Here is an 11,450-nt window from a genome sequence, read left to right as displayed (position 1 = left end):
TTATTTTAAAAGCAAGGTCAGGTCAAGGTCATTATCTTTTTCCTTGACCGTAAGAATAAAACATTACGGTTGCCAATCACGCAATGCTTACTTCTATTTCAAAAGATTAAATGCTTTTCTTTTTGCATAAAAAGATATTACCATATAGGGTCTATAAGGTGATACTACCAAATTGACATACATAATTTAACTAAAATAGATGTTGGCTAATCCGAATTTCCTCTATTTTTCTTAGACTTTTAAGATATATTAGATATTTTTATATGCTTCGTATATTTAAATTTTTCTTATTTTCACAGATGGCAAAGTAGTTATAAAAGATACAAATTGATACAAAAACAAAAAATTAGACCATTTACTAAAAGAGAAAAAGCACTTTTACGTATTTTTTGCTCAAATCCGTACTTAGAATGGAAGCCTTTAAAAGTTTACAGAATTGTAGTTTATTTGATATATTTTAAAACTTCAGTCCATTATTATTAATTTTACTTACAGTTGAAATTTTCTTTAAGTCTTTTATTGTTTGAAAATTTTAACTAAATTCATTGTTCTATAGTAATTTTGAGAAGCAGAAAAGAAGATATTTTCATACGCCGTCGTTCCGCCAAAAATATAGTCCCTGCTAGATTTCATTGTTCTATAGTAATTTTGAGAAGCAGAAAAGAAGATATTTTCATACGCCGTCGTTCCGCCAAAAATATAGTCCCTGCTAGATTTCAAACTCATTTTACCATTTTCATTTAAAGTTGTACAATTATATTGAGGAAAGAAAAATATGACCTATTAAATCCCTTACATCTAAAAGTATAAGACATATGAGCAAATATGAGTCGAATATTTCATCTAGTCAGAAACCAGACAAGAATCCCTCCTTAATTAGCAAAAGCATATGTATGTTTATGATCTCATAATACTGTATTTTGAAACCATATGATATTCAGTTATTCAGTTACCACATAAATGTATATTTAAATACTACGAATCATTTGGATCGGTATTCCACAATGGATTGTGTAGACTGACATTTGCAGTAAAGATAGACCGAAGTCATTTTAAGAGAATTGATAAAAACACGTGTTAATAAGGTGTTAATAAAGTGATAAATAATTATTTATAATAACTTTAAATTAATCATTTATTTGATTTATTGGGATTATGACCATATTTTCTTTGTTTGTCACATTCTATAGCAGTCTTATACTATCTGCGGATGATATTTTTTTTTCTTTTCAGTTAAATGCATATCATGTTAGTAGTAAATAAATTGCTGACCACCCTTTGGTTTATTTACATCTTTCATGACAAAGCAGGCGAAACATGCGTTCTTTGGAACCATAGGGCTTGTCTTCCGGATTATAAAATTTAAAATAAATTTTAAAAATTTTGAATCTTCTTGAAATACACTTAAAAGTTGTTGAAATAGAGATTCTGACTTTCAGTCAAGAAAAACCACGTTTAAAAAAGACGTACCACACCTATATACATAAACTCTACAAAGGACGAAAGCTCTCGTCTTGGAAAAAATACCCCAACCCACTTCAACACCTATATCTGGACTCTAAGCAATTAATTTATTAAGCTGTGTTATGTACGGAGGTACGGAATTGATAGTATTTAAAAAAAACTTAACGAGGTTCGCTCCTGAGCTTTTGAGCAGATTTTTATTTTAACCTATATTTAAAAAAATCTTAGTAATGCTTTAATTCTTACAATAAATTTGGATTCTACAATGCCAAATAAACTATATTCAGTTAAAACTCCATGATTAAATTCCATACCAAAAGCATTAAGTGAGGAACTATATTTTGTGGCGGAAGGTTTTTTAGAAGAAAATGATCATTTTTTCTCTTTCGAAGTATTTAAAGTATGTTAAGTTTGGATTCCTATTTTTACATGCAGTCTGCACACAGAGTTATTTTGTGCAGTGAACTGTTTATACTGGTCCTAAATCATATATTTAATAATCTGTCATGAATTCAATCATTATATTTGATAAGTAAATCAAATATATTGTGAAATTCAAGAAAAAAATAGCCCTAATTTAAGCTCAAAATTAGCACTATTTTAGTAATATCTAAAAATTAACATCACAGACCCCCACTTTTAACTTTCTTTTCTGAATATACAAGATACTTTTAACCATTCTTCTTAAATTCAGTAAAATGTCATTACTTTTAAATGAGTTTTTTGCTTGTTAAATTTGTAATGCTAGCAAAGTGAAATTTTTTGAGTGCAAAAAGGTCAAATAATTGAATGTGCGGAGTAATTTTAAAAAAATTTTCGTTGTCAAAAATTTTAATGGGTCTATTCAAGATGAAATAAAACTGTGTTTGTTCCCATAACTTATTTGAATAAAAAATATCGGAGGAAAAACTTAAAAAGTTGATTTATATGTAAGACGTTTTTACAGTGCAAAAAGGTCAAACTAAATGCTCTGTAGCGCCAAAAGAAGCGCATTGACCCCAGTTTTTTGTTTTGATTTTTAATTAAGCTATGTGTATAAATTCTAAAAACATACTTGATAAAAAATTCTCATTACTTTTAATGTCAGGATCCAACCTCCTTAAAGTGGCTATAGGTATGGTTTTAGGGGAGTGACATGATTTTCCAATATGCAGTCAACACAAGAGAAGACAGGAGGACGAATAACACGACTTAAAATATCTCATTCATGAGGGTTAGTATCTTCTTTCAATCTTATTTTCTGAAAGAATGACATAAGGAAGAAAAAAACATTGCGGAAGGAAAACTTGGTAAGAGTTGGATTGAAGTGAAGAAAGGGGGTCGAGGGTAGGGTGGTTGCCGTTCCCTTCCTAGACAACTTAAAATGTACTTTAAAATGACCTATTATCATCCTTTGATTAAATGTTAAACTAAATATTTACATCGCAAAAAAGCTTCCGTATATTGTCCATGTGTAAAAAGTACGCTATCGATTGTAGGAGTCAGCGCTTCCATTAGTTACAATGAAAGTGAATCAGTTCTGGTACATGTATTCCATTCAATTCAGTGCAGCTGTATCTGAAAGTTTTCACTCACACTGATACCTCAGTATTTACTTGAGTATTCAAAACAAATCTATTCAGCTCTTCCTTCTATAAAAACCGAAATATTGTTTGTTTGCTTGTTAGTTTAAGGTTCCTTCGAGAATTTTTCAATCATATTGATAGGCCATCACTTGCCGATGGAGGGCTGCATATTTAGACCTGTAGGCGTTACATACAACATTTGAGCAGTGAGGTATCCTTTTTTAGTGAGCACCTACTGCGACACGCGTACGTGACCTCGGTTTATACGGTCTCATTGGATGGACCGGTCTCGATGTTTTGCAGTGGGATTCGAACTCTCAACTATAGAGCAAAGGTTCAAACTACTGCACAACGCGGACCAAAGCCAAGATAGGTTGCGAACAAAAAAGTTATGGTTATGGTTAGAAAGTTTTCTGTCTGCTATCTAAGGGAAGTTCAACTCTACTTTGCAAATAAATATATTGCTGGTGTAAATATCAAAAATAACCTCACACACCTGCTCAAGAAAAGATGGGACTACACATACATGTTGGCTAGAGAGATTTATGCAACAAAATTAATTCTTTTATGATTTTTGCTTTAGAAGTACATATTACGTAATCTATGTTTCACATTCATTATACGTATCGAACCTATTTGAGAATAGGCGGTGTAATCTCGATAGTAGAAATCTAACTTAAAAAGTTAAATACTTCAGGGACGATAAAAGAGATTTGATAAGCACGGAAAGTATCGGCACGTGCTCGACTCTTTCTCATATTAAGTAGGGCTCCGCGTAAAAATCATGCAGGTAGCACAGAAAAGGCGTTACATCGATAATCTGCAAATTCATTAAAACTGAGTTTAATATATTCATTTGGGTCTAAAATGAATGATAACGAATGGATTTGTTATAATTCTTCTTTTTTCATATAGCTAGGGATAGGGTACTCCAGGGGTAATTTTGTATGGATAGTGTGTAAATAGTGCATATTTCAGAAAATAATTTCTTCTAAACCCAAGAAGATGTATAAAATCTAAACACATAATTACAGTGAAAATAGAAAGTGTAAATTAAATTTACTCTAATATTTTTGTGCAAACAAAGGATTGAAAAGATACAGGGTGTTAAAAATCTGGAATTTGTGAAGATTCTTCGTATGAGTTATCTCCCTTAGGAAATTTATATAGGTGGCGGTAGTAAAAAAAATGGTGGCCTCCATGAAAAGCTGTACTCTGCAAAGTTATTTTGATGCATCATGTGGTGTTCATTGCAAATATCTGTGTGAATTGAGTAAAAATGATTGAAAGGAATTTACAAGAACAGATTGGACATGGAGCTCGTGTAAATTAAGAGGAAAAAAAATCCCTGAAACGAAAAAGTGTAGCTTGGGAATATTACTGTCATCGTGTTGATAAGGGTATCAGCAATTTTCCTTATTACTGACATCAGTATGGTCTATGTCGGAAGTTTAGCTTCTAAGTTAATCCACCAGAATCCAAGAGTAAGCCCTCAGAGAGGAGTTGCAGTCCGACTGTGTCAGCATACTCAACTTGGAGAGGGAAGATAATGTACCGGCGCCACCGGTACATTTGGACAGCTGTTTGAACAGCTTGATAGGTAGGATTTAATTTAAATTTACTTCTTATGTATGGTTATTGATATTTTATACAGTAAAGTATGTATTTGGAAAATTGTTGGGGATGGCCAGTTCCTACATATATCAATATCATGTCCATTTTGAAAAAAATGACATCTTACACATATATATGTTTGAATAATGTTACTGTGTCTTGGGACAGGCCCTGACCACAGTTAGAATGCCTTCCATATTCTCGCAATGTGGCAGAAAATGGTGGAAACACTCTGAAATGATTTTGGAGGAAATAAATGAAATTGCATTGAAAAATAAGCGTCAAGTTAATAATAACAAAGTTAACCTTTTTTTGTCACAGGGATACCTTTCACCCCCAAAAATTAATCCATATAATGTAAGAGTTCAACACTTTTTGTCAAGGTTTTTTTACACGATTCAAATTTACATGCCATGTTGACAGTCAGAAATCTCTGAATTATTCAGAGTAAATGCATTGACCAGAGTTAGTTATGACACGATAGCTCAGTGTTTTGTATTAGCCAACTATTCTGTATCTAAAATACAGCACAGTCTAAAAATAAATCTGATTCAATTTATCAAAAGCAAGTACAAATAGTACCGTAAATGCTGAGTTGTATCTTATTATAAAATTTGGAGAAATATATCCCTAGCAATGTAAAATATCAAAATTTCTCAATTTTTAAAAAATTATTCCACACAGAATCTACACGTTATTTCGATCCAAACAAAAAGGAAAATTCGCAGTTATGGAAAGCATCCTATGTTTAATAAATTTCTGAAAACCTGTTTGCTTTCCCTGCTTTTTTGGGGTCCCCTCCAAAATAGTTAAGCCAATGGGTTCACGGGTGCAGCATACATTATGTGAACTTCGCACAGTCACCCCCCCCCCCCCCCCGCATTTTCCACTCTTCTCGTGCAAACTCATTCAAGTCCATTTTGAGCATTTTTTTTTAACATTTCATCTTAAATTCTTATCGCTGACGACTGCTGCACATCTCTTTCTCTTCGTTTTTAAATTTAATGTCGCATTTCAATAAGAAAATAAAAATTTGTGACATCAAAGTTCATTGAACAACTGTTTGTATCGCCTGCATGTGTATCTAGTTAAACTGAGATTTTAAGACCCCTGAAATAAATTAGGATCAGTCTCCATCTTATCAATTAAGACAACGTCTCCCCCGTTTTCAAAACTAATCTGACTAAATCTTACATTGTCCATGGAAATATATATCTACTGCGGAGGCATACTCCCCATCAAGGCCTCATCTACAGAGAGAACAAACAAACACTGGCAGTAGTTTGAATGCTGCACAGCTATAAAGTGGGCGGTGCTTTTTCTTGATTGATCATGTCACAAATCATTTAGAGAACTCGACAGGTTCTGTATCGTAGATACAAATCTGGGGGCGGAGACTAGTGCTATGCACTCGTCCACCCCCAAATTTGTATCTACGATACAGAACCCGTCTCATTCTCTAAATAATACTTATTGCCCGGTTTGTTTTGCTACATAACGCTAATACACATTCTTTCATTAAACCGGGTCTGTAGGAGAATATCATCTTAACAATAGAACATTTTATCATCATATAAGTATGGAACATTGTCTGTGCTCTCATCATTAATCAATACATGTCCCATACAACAACCATTATTTAACGTGACCCAAATTTAAGGGATTCAGTGGGAAGGCCCGGGCCATTAGCTTAAAAAATTCTTTGTTTGCAGTTGCCAACCTATAATTTTTAGAGTGGATACGTAGGTTTTTTTTTTTTTTAAAAATAAGTTATTTTTCAGACTTTTATTAGATAACAAATTATAGAGATATTCATACTTCAAGGCTTACTTAACATAAATAAGCTTCACTTGATAAAAACAAAAATAAAAAAATAGAACATTTTCAATATCCTGAAAAACTGAAACTTAACAAAAAATAATACCGGTAATACAAAATGGCTGAAAAAAAAAGTTTGGGTCGGGTGCATTTTCAGTGCATGGGTAGGCAACTGCAAACAAATTAATTTTTATTTTAGGCCCCAGGTTTATGGTAATTCAAATTGAAAATGAACATGTAAATTTTACTAATTAAAAGAAGTATATGCTTTATGTGATAGGTTTTGATTTTTTAGCTCACCGGAGCCAAAGGCTGCAGTAAGCTTTTCTGATCACACTTTGTCAATTGTCTGTTGTTGTTCCAGGTGTCATTGTCATCTTTGTTTAAAACTTTTCACATTTTCATCTTCTTCCAGAACTGTATGGCAAATTTCAACCATATTTGCCACAAAGCATCCTTGGATGAAGGAGATTCAGTGTTGTTCAAATGAAGAGCCTTGCCCTCTTTCAAGGGGAGATAATTAAAAATTAGTTAAAATTTAATGAATCTTTCAAAAATCTTCCTCTCAAGAACCACTGGAACAGAAAAGATGAAACTTATGTGAAAGCTTTATTACATAATGTAGTGGGAAGTTTGCTCGGATCATGACCCCAAGGGATATGAATTGGCCGCAATAAGCAATCAAAGTTACATATAGAAATATATATGTAAAAAACTTTATCAATCTTTTTCTCATGAAAAACTGGGCCAAAAGGGTTGAAACTTTTGTGAAAAGTAGCGGTAGCATGGGGCTTTAAAAATGTAGATACTAGGTAACAATCTTTAGAAATCTTCTTCTCAAGAACTAGACATACTGGTAGTATAGGGCCACAATGGGGGATCAAAGTTTCACACTAGATAGTGATAATTCTTCTTTTTAAGAACAGCAAAGCCATGATTAGTCGTACAGATACATGTATATATTGAAGAATCCTCAAGTAGTGTAGATTCAAATCTGTTGAAATCATGAACCCCTGGGATAGGGTAGGACCGCAATGGGGATCAAAGTTTTACATATGAATATATATTAGAAAAATCTGCTGATGAAGATATTGACTCAGGTGAGCATTGTGGCCAATGGGCCTCTTGTTTGCTCTACCCATGTCAACATGGCACTAGTCAGAAATGATAACTAAATAACAAAATCAAGTATGGACAGAAAAAAAAATCAACCAAGATATAAAAACCACCAAAAAGCTTGATTTATTTAATAAATATATAATTTTTCAGACAAGGCTGTTTATGCACATTTTTTAACATTACTGATGGTATAATTTGTAAAAGATATATCACTGAAAATTCTATTAGTCTTGTCAAGTTATTGCTGACTTACATTTTTACTGGCCCAACATTTTTAATCAGGCTAGTGTATTTGGAAAACAGTGTACTGTGCTTTGGAATCACCAGGTAAATTTAATTTAGGGTTGTTAAATAGGTATATTTAGTTGTCTTTATACCTAATCTCTCTCTCTCTCTGTATGTCATATTGCATATAAATCTAGATGAAAAATATTCCTTGTTGTTTTTCAGAATGATCAAGAACTTGTTTGACTGAAGAGATAGAATGAAAAGGGAAGACCCAAAAGTGTTTTATAACAGGTACTGTGAGAGTACCGGGTATTTCATTTTGTAGTTTTAATTTAATCAGTAGCAAGATTATAGAATTCATAACTGGTTACAGTTTAAATTGTAATATGGTTAAAACCTGAGACATAAATGATAGAAAATATGGTAAAGATATTTTACATATTTCATAAGTTACCGGTAGTAATTTGAATTATATACTTTTGAAATGAAACCCTATATCATTTTCACAGAATGCGCAAGATGGTTTGCATCATGGTTATGAAGGAAAAGCTGACAGTATTTTTGAGACAGCAAGAAAAACATCATTGCACACCACCAACTAATAAGACTCCAAAGGTGGGGGACCACATGCCATGCACATGCAACCATTTGAGATTTTACATGAAATTACTGCATTACATAAACTTGAGATTCCATGTAATTTATAAATTTAAAAAAACCCTTTAATACCTTTAAATCAATGTAGAACAATGAGTTTTAATTTGGTAAATGATAATTATATGTAACTATTATTTTAGGAATAACAAAGATTAGAGTTCAAAGAATGCTGGTACTTGGATAAAGATAATCAGGCATGGACCTTCATCTCTCATGGATCTTCAGCACCTTTAGGTTACAGTTTTATATTTCACTAGAAGAGACTCATAAATAAACAAAGGACAGTCAGTTACTACAAAAGAGAAGCATCGGAGATTACTGATATTTTGTTCAGCATTATTTCATCTTAAAAGATGTAAACTATTAAAATTTTGTTTACATCTATCAATTAATGATTTTGATACATGTACCAGTAATTAATAATTTTGATGTGGGATAAACTGGTAAAATTGAATGGAAAAGAAGCAGATGACTTGGTAATGATGTGTAAAAAACATCATTCATTTAATTAATACATGTAATTGCATGCAGTTAAAATTCGACCAAAATTCTTGTGGTGTATATTGAAAGGTGTAACCAAGAGGGAAACATAAAATGATTTTCATATTATCATTAAAATAAAAGTCAAGTTGTATATTATACAATTATTTCTGTTTTTGAGGTCATTACAATGGTTTGGCTTGCCTAAATGTATGCATTCACCGATCCTAAAGAAGGAAGTAAATATTGTCCCTCGATGGTTGTTGGATCAATATATTAACACCCCCCCCCCCTAAAATAAATAAATAAATGCAATTTCAATTTTTGTATAATACCCGATGTATCATACCCATAGGGTATGGTGTGTGCGAAACAAGCGTGACCTTTTGATTTGCATTGGCTGTTGGACTTTAAAAAAAACTTATAGGCTGAAAAAAACCCTCAAAAATGGGATATGATACTGTTTTTGTAAATATGGATTATCTCCCTTTTCAGCTTAAAATTAGAACATTTTACTGGTCATGAAAATATTTTGATTAAATGAAAAGTAAAATTGTGTTGTATTTCAAATTAGAAAATTGAGAAAATTTTTTTGAAATGTCAATTTATTCTTACATGCATACCTGGTATATATTCATGATATGTGTATAGGGCATAGTTATTGTACTGTGACAAAAAAAGGGAAATTGCCATTTTTTATATGAAACTCATCAATCGTTTTGGGAAAATAATAATCATTTGCGCAAAAATGTTTTTATTATTTTATTTGCTATAGGGTATGGTGTCTATGAAATTAGCATGACCTTTTGGTTTGGCTGTTGGGTTTTTTAATTTTTTGATAGCTGAAAATCCTCAAAAAATTGATATTTTGCTGTTTTTGTCAATATGGATTATCTCCCTTTTCAGCTTAAAATTGGAACATCTTACAGGTCATGAAAATATTTAGATTAATTAAGATAAGTAAATAATTGTGTTGTATTTGAGTTTGGAAATGTAAAGAAATTGTGTTGAAATGTCAATTTCCTTTTACATGCATACATATATGGCATATATTGGACTGTGACAAAAAAAGGGAAATTGCCATCTTTTGAATGAAACTCGTCAATCATTTTGGAAAATAATAATCATTTGCACAAAAATGTTTTAATTATTTTATTTTCTATAGGGTATGGTGTCTATGAAACTAGCATGGCCTTTTGGTTTGGCCGTAGGGTTTTTTAATTTTTTGATAGCTGAAAATCCTCAAAAAATTGATATTTTGCTGTTTTTTCCAATATGGATTATCTCCCCTTTTCAGCTTAAAATTAGAACATTTTACTGGACATGGAAATATTTTGATTAATTATGAAAAGTTACTATTTGAGCTGTATTTGAATGAGAAATAAACAAAAATGTGATTTATTGTCTGATTTTCTTTTAATTTCATATGAAATATTGATATTTTTGCCTATTTTTAGAGGAAATTTCAGCCATATTTTACCGAAAACAGTTTAACTGTTGCCATGGCAACCAGACACAGAATTGATAAAAAAATCATTTTATTTTTTGTAGTATCTTAGCATACCCTACCAACATGCAAAGTTTGAAAAAATTCTGAAACCCCCCATGTATCACCCCCTGCATGATTTTTACACGGAGCCATACTTAAAAAGAAATACGTAGTGTGTTAAACGACATGCACAATTTACATGTTATTTAATACAGTTTGTTAAAACAATATGAATGATTAATGATAAGTATGGACAATGTAAAATGACTTAAAACAACGTTTATATTAACTTGGTGAATTTTAAAACATATTTACCACCATTATAAAGTCCAGATTAGATCTCCAATATTCTATTGCTAACTCTTTTAAAGGTATCTTTCTACAATATTATGAGTTATCCAGTTCAATCAAGGGATTACGGGGATTTATCCCGGCTTGTATTCTATAAAGCCTGAGATCAAACCTTGACTGGACCTGGATAACGAATTTATTTCCTATGTAACCAAATAAATTTGTTAACCACTTCCAATCAAGGATATATTATACTTTCGAGATATGTCATTTATTGACTCATCAAAATAAATCTACACGCTGCTCATGAAAAGTAAAATTTTGAAGACAAGTTTAAATTAATCCAACATCCTTAATTAAACAAAAATAATGAACACTATGAAATTTAAGCCAAAAAAGTTTTTTTAACATAATTACAGTGATTTGAATAGCCTTACTCATCTGCATGTTTTCATGTTCTGAAACTCGATGATATACAACAAGAGAATTCACAGATTTGTGGCCAATAATGGACATAACTTTGGAATCAGTTGTAAACTCGATGATATACAACAAGAGAATTCACAGATTTGTGGCCAATAATGGACATAACTTTGGAATCAGTTGTAAACTCGATGATATACAGCAAGGGAATTCACAGATTTGTGGCTACTTACGGATGATATACAGCAAGGGAATTCACAGATTTGTGGCTACTTACGGATGATATACAGCAAGGGAATTCA

At 31.8% G+C, this 11,450-nt stretch overlaps 1 long non-coding RNA gene across 1 annotated transcript; it reads left to right on the top strand.

The window, feature by feature from the left end:
* Positions 1 to 4,404: 4,404 nt before the first annotated feature.
* LOC133185201 (uncharacterized) lies at positions 4,405 to 10,347 on the top strand. Its single transcript, XR_009720884.1, has 4 exons — positions 4,405 to 4,629; positions 8,031 to 8,099; positions 8,318 to 8,423; positions 8,606 to 10,347. It is a non-coding gene; the product is annotated as an uncharacterized LOC133185201 (long non-coding RNA).
* The last annotated feature ends 1,103 nt before the right edge of the window (positions 10,348 to 11,450 follow it).

The sequence above is a fragment of the Saccostrea echinata genome, unplaced genomic scaffold (assembly GCF_033153115.1).
Source record: "Saccostrea echinata isolate AGI-Se365-2 ecotype Australia unplaced genomic scaffold, CSIRO_AGI_Sech_v1 ptg000012l, whole genome shotgun sequence".
Classification (NCBI taxonomy): domain Eukaryota; kingdom Metazoa; phylum Mollusca; class Bivalvia; order Ostreida; family Ostreidae; genus Saccostrea; species Saccostrea echinata.
This window is presented reverse-complemented; position numbering and strand designations above follow the sequence as displayed.